Source organism: Apteryx mantelli, chromosome 4, assembly GCF_036417845.1.
Source record: "Apteryx mantelli isolate bAptMan1 chromosome 4, bAptMan1.hap1, whole genome shotgun sequence".
Taxonomy (NCBI): domain Eukaryota; kingdom Metazoa; phylum Chordata; class Aves; order Apterygiformes; family Apterygidae; genus Apteryx; species Apteryx mantelli.
Window position 1 is genome coordinate 20385405 of NC_089981.1, and position 13944 is coordinate 20399348.

The 13944-nt window shown below is 45.0% G+C and overlaps 1 long non-coding RNA gene across 1 annotated transcript; it reads left to right on the forward strand.

The window, feature by feature from the left end:
* The first annotated feature begins 822 nt into the window (after positions 1-822).
* Positions 823-3302, forward strand: LOC106489136 (uncharacterized). The gene is made up of 2 exons (XR_001293344.2): positions 823-2052; positions 3086-3302. It is a non-coding gene; the product is annotated as an uncharacterized lncRNA (long non-coding RNA).
* The last annotated feature ends 10642 nt before the right edge of the window (positions 3303-13944 follow it).

Here is a 13944-nt window from a genome sequence, read left to right on the forward strand (position 1 = left end):
CCAAAGTCATCTTTTGGGGAGAGTTTTCTTCTGTTTGTTTTTTTTTTTTTGGAGATACTGGGGAATAGAATAGCTGATTTTTTTGCAATCTCCTCCTAGTTAGACCACTGAGCCCCTCAACAACAGAGGCGTTCAGCACTTACGCATATGGCACAGGAATAATTTGACCGACATTAAGGCTCAGGAAGCAAGCCTGACAGCTTCTGGTGTTTTCAGATTTCTCAAGAACAACTGGTCTATCCTATGGGGGCAATAGACCGTGTTCCTGCAGCCCAGATGCTACAGTATCACCGCCGTGATCAGCCACAATATTTTGACCCGAAGAGAGCTTCCATCCCCAGGAGTCCCTCGACTTAAACCACCCGTTCTAAGTCAGAATTACGGCAGGTCACCCCCCCGCCATTAAAGAAAAATGGGGTTCCCAGCACACTGCCAACACCTCCCAGAGGGGTGTCTGCGAGCTGCTCTGTGAACGCGGCTGTCCCTGACCTTGGGATGCTCCTGTGGACTCTGCAAATAGCACCTTTCCTGAGCCAGTTTCCATCCCCCAGCTTTGATGGTGCTCCCAGAAAATTCCTTCCCACCACCATTCGTCAGTTTTTTTAATTATGGCTGTGTCTTTGCCCTTCTCTTTGCAACGAGCCTGAGGCAGCCAGTTGATGATACCCCTGTGGTCTTCTTGACTTGCCACCTTCAACAATTCTGCTAGCTCTGTTTTTTTTTTTTAATATATATAACAGATTGCATAATAGAAAGCCCACCCCCTCCTTCAGGACAGCCGTAGCTCTGTAGCCTGAAGCAAGCAGCAGAGGACACGCCACCAGACTTGAGAAAATTGCCTCCGCTTTATCGCTTCTAGGAGGAGTAGGAGGAAGAGTCCTCCCACTGTTGTTATGGTGGAGAAAGCCACTTCCCTGTGTACAGCTGAGCAGGGAAGCAAACACATTTCATGAACGGAGGAGAAGAAGGAAAAGGGGCATTGGCATCTACTCTAAGTAAATATGCCCTAGCTGGGAAGGTAAGGCCACGTGACGGACGCCAGCGCTGAAGGAGGAGCACAGCTTGCTGCTTCATGTATAAAAGCGACGCCTGCACATGAAGCTCCAAAACCGCTTGGCTAGTGTGAACCAAGAATTGAATGCAGCATAAGCGGCCACTGCCACCATGAAGTTGACAGTTGTCTTTCTGCTGGTTGTCCTTGCGTCCTACAGCTACTCTCGTAAGTATGACTTCCGTCCGTCGCAACCTTCCTGCCAACCTGTGAAATGCTTCAGACTTTAAATACGAAGCGGTATTTGCCCCCCGCAGCTGTTCTAGTGTGACGAGTCTTGCAACGTTTTGTGTATTCTGGGGCTGAGTGAATACGGGCTGATAACTGCAGTTCGGCTACGATGGGCTCCACATTTAGGTAACCTCTCAAATGTTAACAGCCCGAAGTGGGAGCAGTTTGCTCACTTTTAGCTAGTTAGCAGCTTATTTTGTAGACAGCCTCATTTATGTCTTGTAGTGCAAGGGAGGAATTCACTGAAGTGCAGAGAAGCAATTACACGTGTGGGGTATAAGTAATGTCATTGCCAAAGTGTACCCACAGTTACATGCCGCAGTGTCTCAGCCCCAGAGGACAGAGGTTGCTGATCTGTGGATTTTCAAGCCGTGAAGTTACACACCTTTCCCCGTAAGCTTTGCTTACATCTGGATGCTAATTTTATTATGTCCACCAGGATAGCACCATCCTGAAGAAATACGTTTCACCCAAGTACGTCAGGTTTGGAGAAACAGCCATTGGGAGCCGCACTGCGTACTGCAGCCGTGTTCATACCAGTTCATCACCCGTTCATACCTGTTTTCATTTTTCTCCTTCCAGCATCTGCTGCTTGTGACAGTCTGCAAGTCTTTGCGGACAAAGCTCTCTATTCCACTCAAGACGATTACATGAATTACATTTCCAACTACCTGCTTATTACCCCTCCAGTAAAATTGGCTGCCCTTCAACTCAAGTCATGCGCAGAAGGTCTCTCAGCAGACATGAAGCAGGCAAAAGAAGCCGTGCTGGTAATTTGATCCTTTTTGTTCATGCTTTTGTTCCTTTGTTTCTCTTGAAGCTGTTTTGAGCCTATAAACCCTTCAATATTATTTTAATTTATAATCTAGTAGCTTAATACAGGAGAAAGTAATTTTGAAAGCACACCTGCTTGATTTCCATCCATCTCTCATGGGAACGCAACATCGTAACCGCTGAACTGGTGAGAGGGCTGTGCAGGCCCTTCACTGTCCCAGCTAAAAGCCAGGAAGGGCTCGGTCCCTCCGGTGACCCCCTTCCCCATTGCACCCGTGAGCCTGCACAGCACGTGCACCCCCAGGAGGGAAACCAAGCCCTGCCCCACAGCAGGCCACAAGGGAGGCACCTCTGAAGAAGACTGAGGGCAGGGGACTTTTGAGAGGACAGTGAAGAAGGAAGCCTCAACTTGAAACTTAGAGTAGATTTGTTGAGATCCCACAAAACAGGTTTGGGGATCTCTCTGCCTTTTGGCAAAGTGCTGCGTGCTTTCCTTCCATTTTCTTCTTCTGCTGCTGCCAGCGGTGCAGGACACAGTATTGCTTCCCATCCCTGCACCACAACAACCCTTATTTTCCAAGAGGAAAGGGTAAGGTACGTTCCCGACAGGACAAAAGAGAAGGTTTTGATGCTTTCTCTCCCTCGCCCTGCCTACACTTCCTCCACATTGAGGAAGGCATTAAAAACTCATTAAGAATAAGCATCTCCCATCTGGAAGGATGATGCAGAGAGAGGTCTAGCACGAACCTTAAGGCTCAGCAGCAACGATTCACTGTGCAGTTAGAAAGTAATTTTTCTTTTCTGTGGCCAAAAGGTGTAGGTCTTGATGTCTACGCTACTCCGCAGTTTGCTGTTTTCAGCTGAGCTGCGCTTTTCCAACAAACCTGCAGAGATGATCTAACTGGTAGCTGAGTGGAAATGCTCTGATTCTCATAGACCCTCAGACAATTTTTTCGATACCAAAGGTTTTCCTTCTATGTTGTTGTACCTTGTGTTATCTCTCTATTCACTGTTCTTATTCTTTTACAGGCAAATCTAATAGGATACTGTGGTAGTCTAATATAGTTCCAGGACCTTTCTCTGTGATGACTCCAGATGCTGACTGATCCTGAATGATCCATTTTCACTTCCTTCTCCTTTTTTCGGCCAAGAACTTTCACCCTCTTCCTGAATAGACAACTGTGTTATCTAGAATCTGCAACCCTGTTTTCAAATCCCTTAAGTTTCCCATTAGAATAAAATAAAAGCAATTAATATCTTTGTTTGTGAACCTTCTTTTTTAAAGTGTCGGATTTGACAATTGGCTTCAAGAACATCCTAACCAGCTGCCTAACTTGCGCGAGACATCTATATTTTCACATCTACAGCTATGAGGTGAAAAAGCACAATATCACTGCAGCTGTCATTCAATGATACTAAATTACACACAATTAAAGGAACACACGAGGCACTCCTCAAGAAAAATCTGATGGCTTATTACAAGGTGAAAGCAAACCACTTAGTGCTTTCTTAAATCACTTAGAGAACGAGGGAACATTGTTGGTAACATTAAGAGATAGAATTGCTTACGCGTAGAATAGGAACACATTCAAAGCAAGAAATCCACGTAGGTTGAGCATAACGCCTTCATCCCATGGCACTGGTGTGTGCCTGTAATGAGAATGGGGATATTTCTTGTCACCGTTCCAGGATGCAGATAATAACAGGATGTGTCCCTGATGAAAGGATGTCCTGTCCTTTCCTCCCATTCAGCACAGACCTTGCCAGGCTGCCTGTCACTAATTCAGGCAAATCTGAAATTAACTTTCATCTAAAATACAATTATACATGTTCTTTGTCTAAAACCAGAAGAATGTGGGGAAAAAAATTCCTTCAGAGGTCCCTTGGCCACTGCCAGTGGAATCAGCTCCAGGAATGCAAAAATCAGGACAACTTAGAGCCAGGACAGCTGGTGGGGAAAGCTCCCTGGAGCTTTTCAGGTTGGATTAAACTTGCAACTCAGAACCCGAATGACTGCAACGCTAAGCACGGATTTAGCCTGCGTCCTGGGAATCCTGCAGTGCTCTTTTGTCGTTTTGCTGTCAGGGAGCCAGAGCGTAGCTGAGATCAAGAGCCAGGCCAGGTGGGGGATGGTGCGGTGCGGCATCCCCACTTAGGTTGCCTTGGGAGCCATGATGTGAGAGGAGCAAAGTCTAAGGTCCAAATGTACAGCAGAACCTTGCTGAGGTCAGGTTTATTTTGTCGAGAGTCAAAAATAATAAAAAAAAAGTTCTGAAAGAAAAATTTCACCCTGCCCTATTGCGCCAAGTCCAGCTCAAACTTGTTCCTCTGCAATGGGATTATTTGACTTTCCTATAGCCAAAAGATATTTATAAGGAAAATCAACAGTGGGAAAATGCTTCTTTTTTTTTTAAAAAGCATGATGAACAAGAAGGAGCGTTAATAGCAAGTGATTAATAAGACCTCCTGGGGTTCCCAGCATGGCTCTTGCATCTCTCCTGCAGTCCTGCCATACTCAGCCTACTGCCAGGCTCTGCTTGCTAAAACATCAGGCTTTGCTCCCAGCTAAAGGGAATTCATTTTCTGAGCAACTATGAAAATAAAAATCCTTTCCCCTTGTCTGGAATTCTCTGCCAAGAAGTCCATGCCTACAACAAATACAAACATTGTGAGGACTATCCGGCTTCCATCCGTGCTGTAGAAATATGTGTTAATGTATTATCCAAGACACACCGTGTTCAGCCTTTCTTAAGCAGCACTTTGTTCACTCTTTTCTGCAGACATCCTCAAAAATTGGTGAGTCTCTGACCACCAGTGTTTCATGGCTGAAGTCCAGGTAGGCAACAGCTGATCACGTTTGTCCATATCTTATGACTGGTCCCTAAATTTGTCACAGAAAAGTCTATGGTGGTCCAGTGGTTTGAGTAGCATTAACCAGACACCAGCAGAAGAGATACCGTGAGATTTTTGACTATTGCAGAAGGCTCCTGGGGTGGTAAAAGCAATTCTGGTTCTCGAAAAAGGCCAGACAAATAAATAGGATGGCTGTACGGCAAATTCAACACCTCCGTCCATAAAAGCAGAGAGGACAAGGAGCTTCCATGTCTGAACAATAGCAGCTACACTCCTTGCACGCTTTTTAAGACATTAGTATCTGTCAAAAGCGGAAACTAAGGACTGTGGGACCACAGCATCAGTCTGGATTTGACCTGCCATCTCTCAGGACCCCCCACTGCTTCACGGTGTTTTACTTGCCCACAGATGCACTCTGAAACCCTCTGCCAAAAATCAGGGGTAGCAACAAAAGATCAAACTAGGATATAAAGTTAGTCAAGATTAATCAGACAATTGCAGAAGACCTGGGCAGCACAGGTACTTAAAGAAGTCAAGTAGTATAGCAGGAAAATAAGCATTTAATTCAAATGCTGTTGGTTGTATATGGAATATGCAATGTCCAAGTAAGATCTCGGAGACAGAGCATGCTTTTCCAACGGTTGAAAACATCATTGCAGATAAGTGCTAACAAAAAACACAGTTTCGTGTATGTAAATACAAGCTTCAGAGAAGAAGGGTGAACAAGTGGTGAAAATTGATTGCAATGTCAAAATATACAAGTAATAAAGTGTTTAAAGTCTAGCTCTGACTATATTGTTGCCTTCATAAAGGGATTGATTTGATGGTAATCCCTTGGAGAATATAAGTATTAAAGGAAACAGATTGCAACATTGATCTAGACAATTCAGGGTGGAGTTTCTGTCCGTTTTAAGACCAGGATGATAAATAACTACCGAGGAGCTCCTAAGTAGTTTAGAAGCGAATCCAGATTATTGACTCTTTTCAAAACAACTTTTTTTCTCTCCCAACAGACTGTTAGCCCTCAAGCTCTCTTTGAAGCTGTGGCTCAGAGGACTTTTTCAGGTTCAGTGGATATTGGAACTTCAGCTACGCAAATATTTGCTGTGTTTATTAGTCCCCTCTTTCTTCTTCCCCCTTTCCATAGGGCACAATAAATTGAGCTTGCCAACGCCAAACTTTCCACTATATCTGAAGACAGGGGGAAAGTTTTAGTCTTTGCAGTACCACACGATGCCCTTTCAAAGTCAGAGCTTGTATGTGTGATAAGTGAATGGTTAAAAAAACACCCCACACATTTTATTTATTGCAATACAGTAATTTTTTCAGGGAAGATGGGGCGACTCTGTAAAACCTATCGCTTTTTTTTTTTTATCTCACAGCAGGGACGTGCTGAGTCTGTAGAACTTATTACTTGATAGCCACCAACTGAAATCCTAACTACAAGGAGTGCTGCTCGTGACACGACCACCTCCTCATATTAAACCTGCCAAATGCTTTCTCTTATAGAAAGTACCGCTTGACATTTCCATGAATGCAACTTACTGGGAATGTCTGTGGGGTTGATCACCCCAGATCTCCTTCCCCCATCCACCTCTGGGCTCTAATGGAGTCCACATGTGCACTAGGAGCTCCTCCAGCCCTGGAAAGAGCAGGGGAGAGTGAGAATTGGTTGAGTTTCCCCCAAACAGGTTGAGTTAGCCCTGAATGGGCTAAGGAGCCTAGCAATCTTCTCCAGCTGTTGGCTAGCAGAATTAGGCCTGTAACTCAAGTCTTAGCCACCTGTGCTGAAGGTAGCTTCAGTTGGCCAACTGTTCTTTGCTTTCTACCTTAAAAATGTGTTTCACTTGCTTTAATTTCAGCCAGTGACGCTGTGATATTACTCCAAAGATTATCAGCGTACCTCACCCTGCTGCTAGTTCAGAGTTTATGGAGGCAGTTTCTCCATGCCTCAACAGCAGAGCTGCCCACTTGGCTGAAAAGCAGCTAAAATGCTATAGAGGAGTGCTTCCAGCTATTGAAGATGTTCTTCCTTAATTGAGGGTTATTTTCATTCAGCATCAGTTTGGGTTTCTTTTATTTTTTGGATGGGCACTGATCATGATGCTTAAAAAGACACGCTGGTCCCAGACGCTATGAGAAGTGGAATTACAGAAGCTAAGTGAGGAACACAATCGAGCAATAATTATACGAGCAAAGTGGCAGCAGTTCTGCCCAAAATCAGATTCAGAAGGCTGAAAGGAATGAGTGCCTTGAATAACATGGCTTGACGCAGTTTATTGGTGGCCAATTTTGCAGCTGGGCCGCTGATGAGAACAAAGCAATCCTACCTGGCACGCTGGGCTTCCAAACCCGTACGTGCCACATATAAAGTCGGCGTGAACTCTCACCAACAGAGCATGGCATTCGCTGCTCCAGGTCCAACGAGGGCAATTAATGAAAACAGAGGTCACCTGCGTTTTTCATCTGTCCACTTCCTAAACAATCATGGCCTGCGTCCAGTCACCGTGAGGCTGTGTGACCTGTTGGGACCATTCCCCGCAGTGCTGCCTAATTCCCCACCTATATATCCTAGCGCTTTGGGTTCAGTCCCAAAGGAAGCTCATTGCGTTTCACAGCCTAACACGCAGCATACTGTAGATAGCTCTCTCCATCATGAAGCTGACTGTTATTCTGCTCATCACCTTTGTACTTTGCAGCTCCCGGGGTAAGTTTTACCAGTTAAAAAAAATGGGGGGAGGAGGAGGAGACTTGGGTGATTTTTTTTTTTAGATAACCTGTAGCTGCGTCCCTTCTGGCAGAAATAACGCCTCCGCGGTTCCCCCTGAAGACTTCTGGAGAAGCAACGGGGAAATTTAGCTACCTGCTCCTCAAAGAAAATACTAATGACTGCAACTCGTTTAGGGCCGCTGAGGTTTTTTCACTTAGGCATTCAGACCAGGGTTCATCTGACTAAATCTGGGCTCTAAAATACAGTGACCAGTGCTCGATGAATTCACCCTGGGCTCTCCTTTGAATCAATGGATTGCCAATGGCCCTCAATGGGGCCATAATAAAAGAAGGAAAAAACCCAAGAATTTTACTAGAAGGGAAAGAATTTAGCAGGGTGATTATTATTTTTTTTTAATCTAGGCCCAATGATTAAAACAAGACTTCATACAGAGGGAAGAGGGAAAGGAGATTAGATTGCATGGGCAGCCCTGGAAGAAGAGCAGGGAGAGCAAAATCAGCCTTTCTAGGCAGTTGTGTAGATGACAACAGGAGGTGGCAGCGAGATTTGCACTTGGAGGAGAGAGACAGATTACAAGACAGAAACATTTTCAGTTTCATCTAAAACGCTGACAGTTCAGAGACAGGAGGAAAAAATGTAATTACTGAATGCTGCCAACAACACAGGCGACAAGCGAATACAGGCACGTAAACAAGAGAAGGGAGCTAGGAGGTCTTCGATGTCTGAACAGAAAACAGGGAACAACCTAAGGAAGCAAAGGTACATGGAAGAGGAAAAAAAAAAGAAAGGAAGGAAGCCAGAGAATAAGCTGGATACAGAGAGAGAAGATCACAGGGTTGAGGATCAGGCAGAAAAAGGGTTATCGGTGGACTGTGGGATTTCACCGGGGTACCGGTGCCACAGCGCAGCTCTCGTAGTTGCCATCCATTGCTGCGAAAGCATAAAAAACTACCTAGCTGAGAACATGTTCTGCAAAAACAGAGGGAAATTCATATTTCATTAGCGTGGTGGAGGGGGTTGAAGGGGAGGGCTTGATATTTATGAAGAAACTGAATCCGAACCGCTGAAAGGTTTGTTCACCACTTTGTATTTCGTACTGCAGGTGCTGGCTCAGCTCATGAGATTGTCCCTGGCTTTCTCCAGACCCTTCTCGAAGGCACTCTTGAACAGCTGTATACTGGGCCAATTTCTCAATACAAGATTGATGATTTGACTAAATCTGCCCTGAATGCTTTGAAGAAATGTATTGACGAGCTTTCTCCCGAGCACGTAAAGGCCCTTGTCGATCTGCTGGTAATTAATTCCTGTTACTGTAATAAAACAAATGATTATAAGTGTGTGGCCTTGTGCCAGATTCTGGACAAGGAGCATCCAGATAATTTTCATATTGTTTAGAATTTATGCAATCAGAGGCTTTCGGTGCACTCGGCTATGTTGCCCCGATCGTCTTGCAGAAAAACGATCAAAAGCAGATGGGTAGAAAACAATGTGAACGGGAAGGAAAACCAAGCTGCAAGTTTTCAAAAGAACTTGTCTTTAAAAAAGAAATGCTAACAACTTGCTTCATCCCTTTGATACATATAAAACTTAGCAGAAAGAGGCAGACAAGTTTGCTGGTGAGTAATGGGGCAACAGGAGAGGGAGCAGAGATCCCTTAATGGGACTGACCTGCTACGGAGACACCAACTCCCTGGGTGGAAGAAGCACCTGCTCCATGCAGGTGTCTTATTAGGAATAAAGCCAAGGTTAAAAGAAAACCTTTAGGCAGTGGCAAATGAGATTTGGGTGTATGCGACACGCTTGCCCTTTGCTGGTGTTTGCACACGTATTAACAATACGTGCCGACCTTGTGAGCAGCTGCAGGTGAGAGGCCACCTAAGCCTTTGTCCTCACCCATGTTTTGCCAGAGGTTACGAGCTCAGTATATAGCTCACATATCATGTGCACACTTGGCTCTCTTCCACAGCTGTACATTTTTAAAAGCTTGTCCACATTTTAATATTAATTTTGAATCGGGAACTTCCAATTCTAACAAAACCCCGTTATTTTAAGAAAGCCACGGCTGGGTCACTAACACTGCAGGACTTCAGGTTGATCGTATTTGCACCAGTTTGGGATGAGTTCAGAGGAGCTGCTTTTGATCTGCCAAAGTGAGAAATCAGACTTAAGGCCCTGCTTTCTAGCTGACCTAGCGCTACAGGATTGAGCCCCGAGATCCCCAGAGTGGCTAAGGAGCTCAGGTCGAAATTTGGGATCACGGTCCTGGAGTAACCACCATAGATTTGAACAAACAGGTTGCTTCCGGCCACACCGGGAACACGCGCCCTCGGAATTGCTTATTACTTCTTTACCGTGGCCTTTGCAGGTTAAAATGCAATTTTTGTTCTTTGGTTCAGCTGATGGCAGCTGCTAGGTGTAAAACTCAGCAGGTATTGGGGAAGATTACAATATTGCTGCAAGCACTTCTGAGCACGTCAGCGCTGCCCAAAGCTTTAATTCCTCTTGCGGCTGGTAGGCAAGTGGGACGCAGAGTCAGCTGCTTCTGGCTTCAGTGAGAGCGCCAGCAGGTAAAAGCTCTGGGATTTAACTAACTCCTCATTTAAGTCTTAATGTAACCATCCCTGTTTAAACTGCCTTTTTGTAAACATGCCTGATGAGGCACAGATGCCCAGTGCCTTTTTTGAAATGTCACACTTAAGAGGCAGGAACACAACACACAACCAGATGGAAGTCTACTAAAGTTATTGCCAAAGATAAAATACCATTGACTGAAAGGATTCTTTTATTACGTGGATCTCCAGGACCTCACTTATTTTTCCGTATGCTTCTCTCTGAAACCATAGCCCATCTGACCAGCTGATTAAACTAACCGTATGCTGTCAGCATTACTATATGACATTGCTGTTTCAAAAATTACATTGTGACGTGCACGGTCTTTTGAGGAGAATTTTGGCATGCTACATTCACTGCTTTTCCTTTCTTTCAGAAACTTGTTCGGACAGAGGCTTAAAGGGGCAAAGTATTCCTTGGGATTTTGCAGTTTCACCCAGATAACGCTTCCCACCGACTTCTAGTTGCTGATATCCAAAGCCTCTGGGAGAACCACCGCCACAAAACCCAGAGCAACCCAGGACACCCGTAGCTGCTTTCCCGGACTCGACGTGCTGAATCTGACACCCTGTCACCTTCACGGGTATTTCAGATTGTATTTCTCAGGAGGTCAAATCTAAGTTCTACAGAAAATTCAGATGATGTTTGGAAATGTCTGTCATCCGTTTTTATAAATAAAGGTCTTTGTTGTCCTTTTTACTGTTAGGACAAAACAGCATTTGTTTTGATAAAATCAAACCAACAACATTATTACAGAAATCCACCTACAGCCCCCCCACGCACACATTCGTGGGTCAGCAATCTAACTTTGAATGACCTGAGGGAAATAAGTCCTCAATCAAAGCAACTTCTCCCAAGTGCTGACCAAGTGCTAGCAAATGATCCCAAACCTGCTGAGCATTGACTGAACATAGCCAGTAGCTTTGGACCCCACTCTCGGTCCTCCGAGCATCCCCAGGAAGCCCACAGGAGGTCACCTGGAGGAGAAGCGATATTTCAGTGACTGACTGCAGCAAAAATCTGGAAGAAAGCTGGGTGCCCAGTGATTCCCAAGGGAAACCAGTGCAGACGCCATGAGTGCACCTCACCCCAAAGCTCTCTGCCCCTTTGCAGAGGGGCCTCAGAGGAGAACACCAGAACGGGCAGTCTCCTCCTCTACGTGCCCAAGGAAATTGCTCCCTGGACATCTTGTTGCGCGTTTTTCACACTACTTCCATTTCTCTTCAGCTTCAAACTCTAGATGTACCGAGCCCACCTGAACTCATAAATAAGGTTTCAGGGGAAGATAATTTCTGTTCTCTGGAACAAACCAACATGTCATTCTTCAATACAGACTGCTCTGTAGGAAGGTGAGCCAGGGAAGGTGTTCCCCCTTTGCCCCTCTGCCACCTCCCACCTGGGCCGCACGGTTTTGCCCCAGCTGCTCGTGCCATGGGGTCCATCCCCAGGGCTCTGGGTAGGGACCGAAGAGCGGAAGCAGAACAATTTGTACCTGCCACTATACAGCCCTAAAAGCAGAGCTGTCCCAGCTTAGTTAACCCACAATCTGAACTTCACAGGAGGACAGTGTGCAGTAAGGTGGACCTAGAACTACATTCCTCTGTCTCAGGTGGTCAGCATCGCTCCTCATCTTTCAACAGCAGGATCAAGCTCAGTGATAAGAGTGAGAAAAAGCAGCAGTTGATTATGATAAAGACACTGTTTTCCAAAACGGGTGCAGAAGCCACCCTGGCAAGAACGTAGCATGAGTTAAAAAATCTTCTGGTGGAAGGCAAACATTGGCAAGAGCTGAGTTACTTGTCACTTGCCTTTTTTTGCACAGATCAGCCCTTGAAAGTCCAGGGCCCTGCCACCTTGCTGAAGGATGACAGTAGGTCTTTCTGAAGACAGGCAGAGCCACCTGAATCCAGATTTATGACAGTTTGACCCAATTATTTAAAAAAAACCCTGCTCTGAACGCAGGAGCCGGCTAGCAGCAGATTAGAAAACCACTAGTAAGCATCACATTCAAGTATATTACCCATACGGACTATTACTGTTGCTACTAGCAGAAAAAAATTAATGTCAGCAAGTTCATCAGCTCAAAAAGAGTGAAGGGAATGTCCATACACTTCTTGGCAAACAGAGGAATCAGTAAAATAAGAAACTACTTATTTACTAAAAGCGATTTCTTCCAATCAGCAGAACTGAATACAATGCTGTCTGTTCCAGGAATCTGAAATATGGCTGTTGTTGTTGCTTTGCTAAAAATCAGAAAAACTACATACCGGGTGAGACCCCTGCTAGTTCCAAGTGAATCTTCCCCTCAGTGGTGCCCAGCAACAGGGTGAGAGGCAGTGGGCACAAATTGAAACACAGGAAATTCCCTTTGAATGTAAAGATTTTTCTTTACTGTGAGGGTGGTTGAATGCTGGAACAGGTTGCCCAGAGAGGTTGTGGAGTCTCCATCCTTGGGAATAACGCCTGATTGGACATGGTCCAGGGCAACCTGCTCTAGGTGACCCTGCTTGAGCAGACAGTTGGACCAGATGGTCTCCAGAGGTCTCTGCTAACCTCAACTATTTTGCGAATTTGAACAAAAAGTGCCAGCCAGCCCCTCTTTCTTTCTTAACCCGAAACCAAGAGATATTCTGCAATTATCACATAAGCCTGCAGAGCAAGAATGAAACGTGAAAAGAAGGACAGTCACATGAGAAGACCCTGCATGGATATCCCTGCAGGATATCTCAGTTTACTTTTTGTATCTGCCACAGAAATTGGTCATGTCCCAATTCATACGTGCCTCCGTTCCCCCTAAAGAAACTGTGATCATTTTTAGGAGAGGTCATCTCTTAATGATTATGAACACTGAGTAGGAACAGTTCCAACTCTCAGAGGAGGATTCAAAATACTCCCATCCTACAAGTAGTAGGAATTTTTTAAAAAGCCCCTCAAGCATCCACTTCACTCAAAGAAAGGAAAATCAGCAAGAAATTTAATCCAACCCAAACATTTACAGTAGCACTTAAAACCTTTACAACTGGAATTTAAAGGTCTACACTCATGATTTCCTGCCAGGCAGAATCAGCCTTCAAAAAAGCCATCCTTGACATTTAGATCTTTTCATGGGAAGAACAACAAACACTCAAATATCTCATGAGCAAGCCAAATCCGGATTACTGTTGCTGGCCAGTAAAATATTTGCATTATGGAATCTATCCACACAAAGACCCTTTGGAGGATTTTGACGTTTTACAGTTTCCTTTTTTTTTTTTTTTAATGATAATATCAGAACTGTTGGCAGGACAGAATTAGGCAAGCAGACAAACAAACAGCGAGGAAACGTGGTTGAGCTCATGACCAACGAGAACGTTAGTACAAGAGAAATAATTTTGTCCTAGAAAAGGTCTAACATCTTCTCTCTCCAGATTGTCCTATTTGCCCACCTCTACCTCAAACAGTCCAACATTATCAAACACGGCCACAAGGCATCTCGTTGTTCCTTCTGCACAGACACATAGATGTTTATGGAGGAACCGCTCCTTTTTGCATCTCTGAGTGATCACTTTGTGCAAAAAGGACCCTAACTTTTGGAGCTAACCGGCATGCCGACAGCTTTGTGATTTCCACTTTCCTGTCCCCCTGCTCCCTGTTAAAAGCAGTGCTTTTACATTAGCTTTTGCATCTGCTAGTGATGCCCTTGGCAGCACAGGAA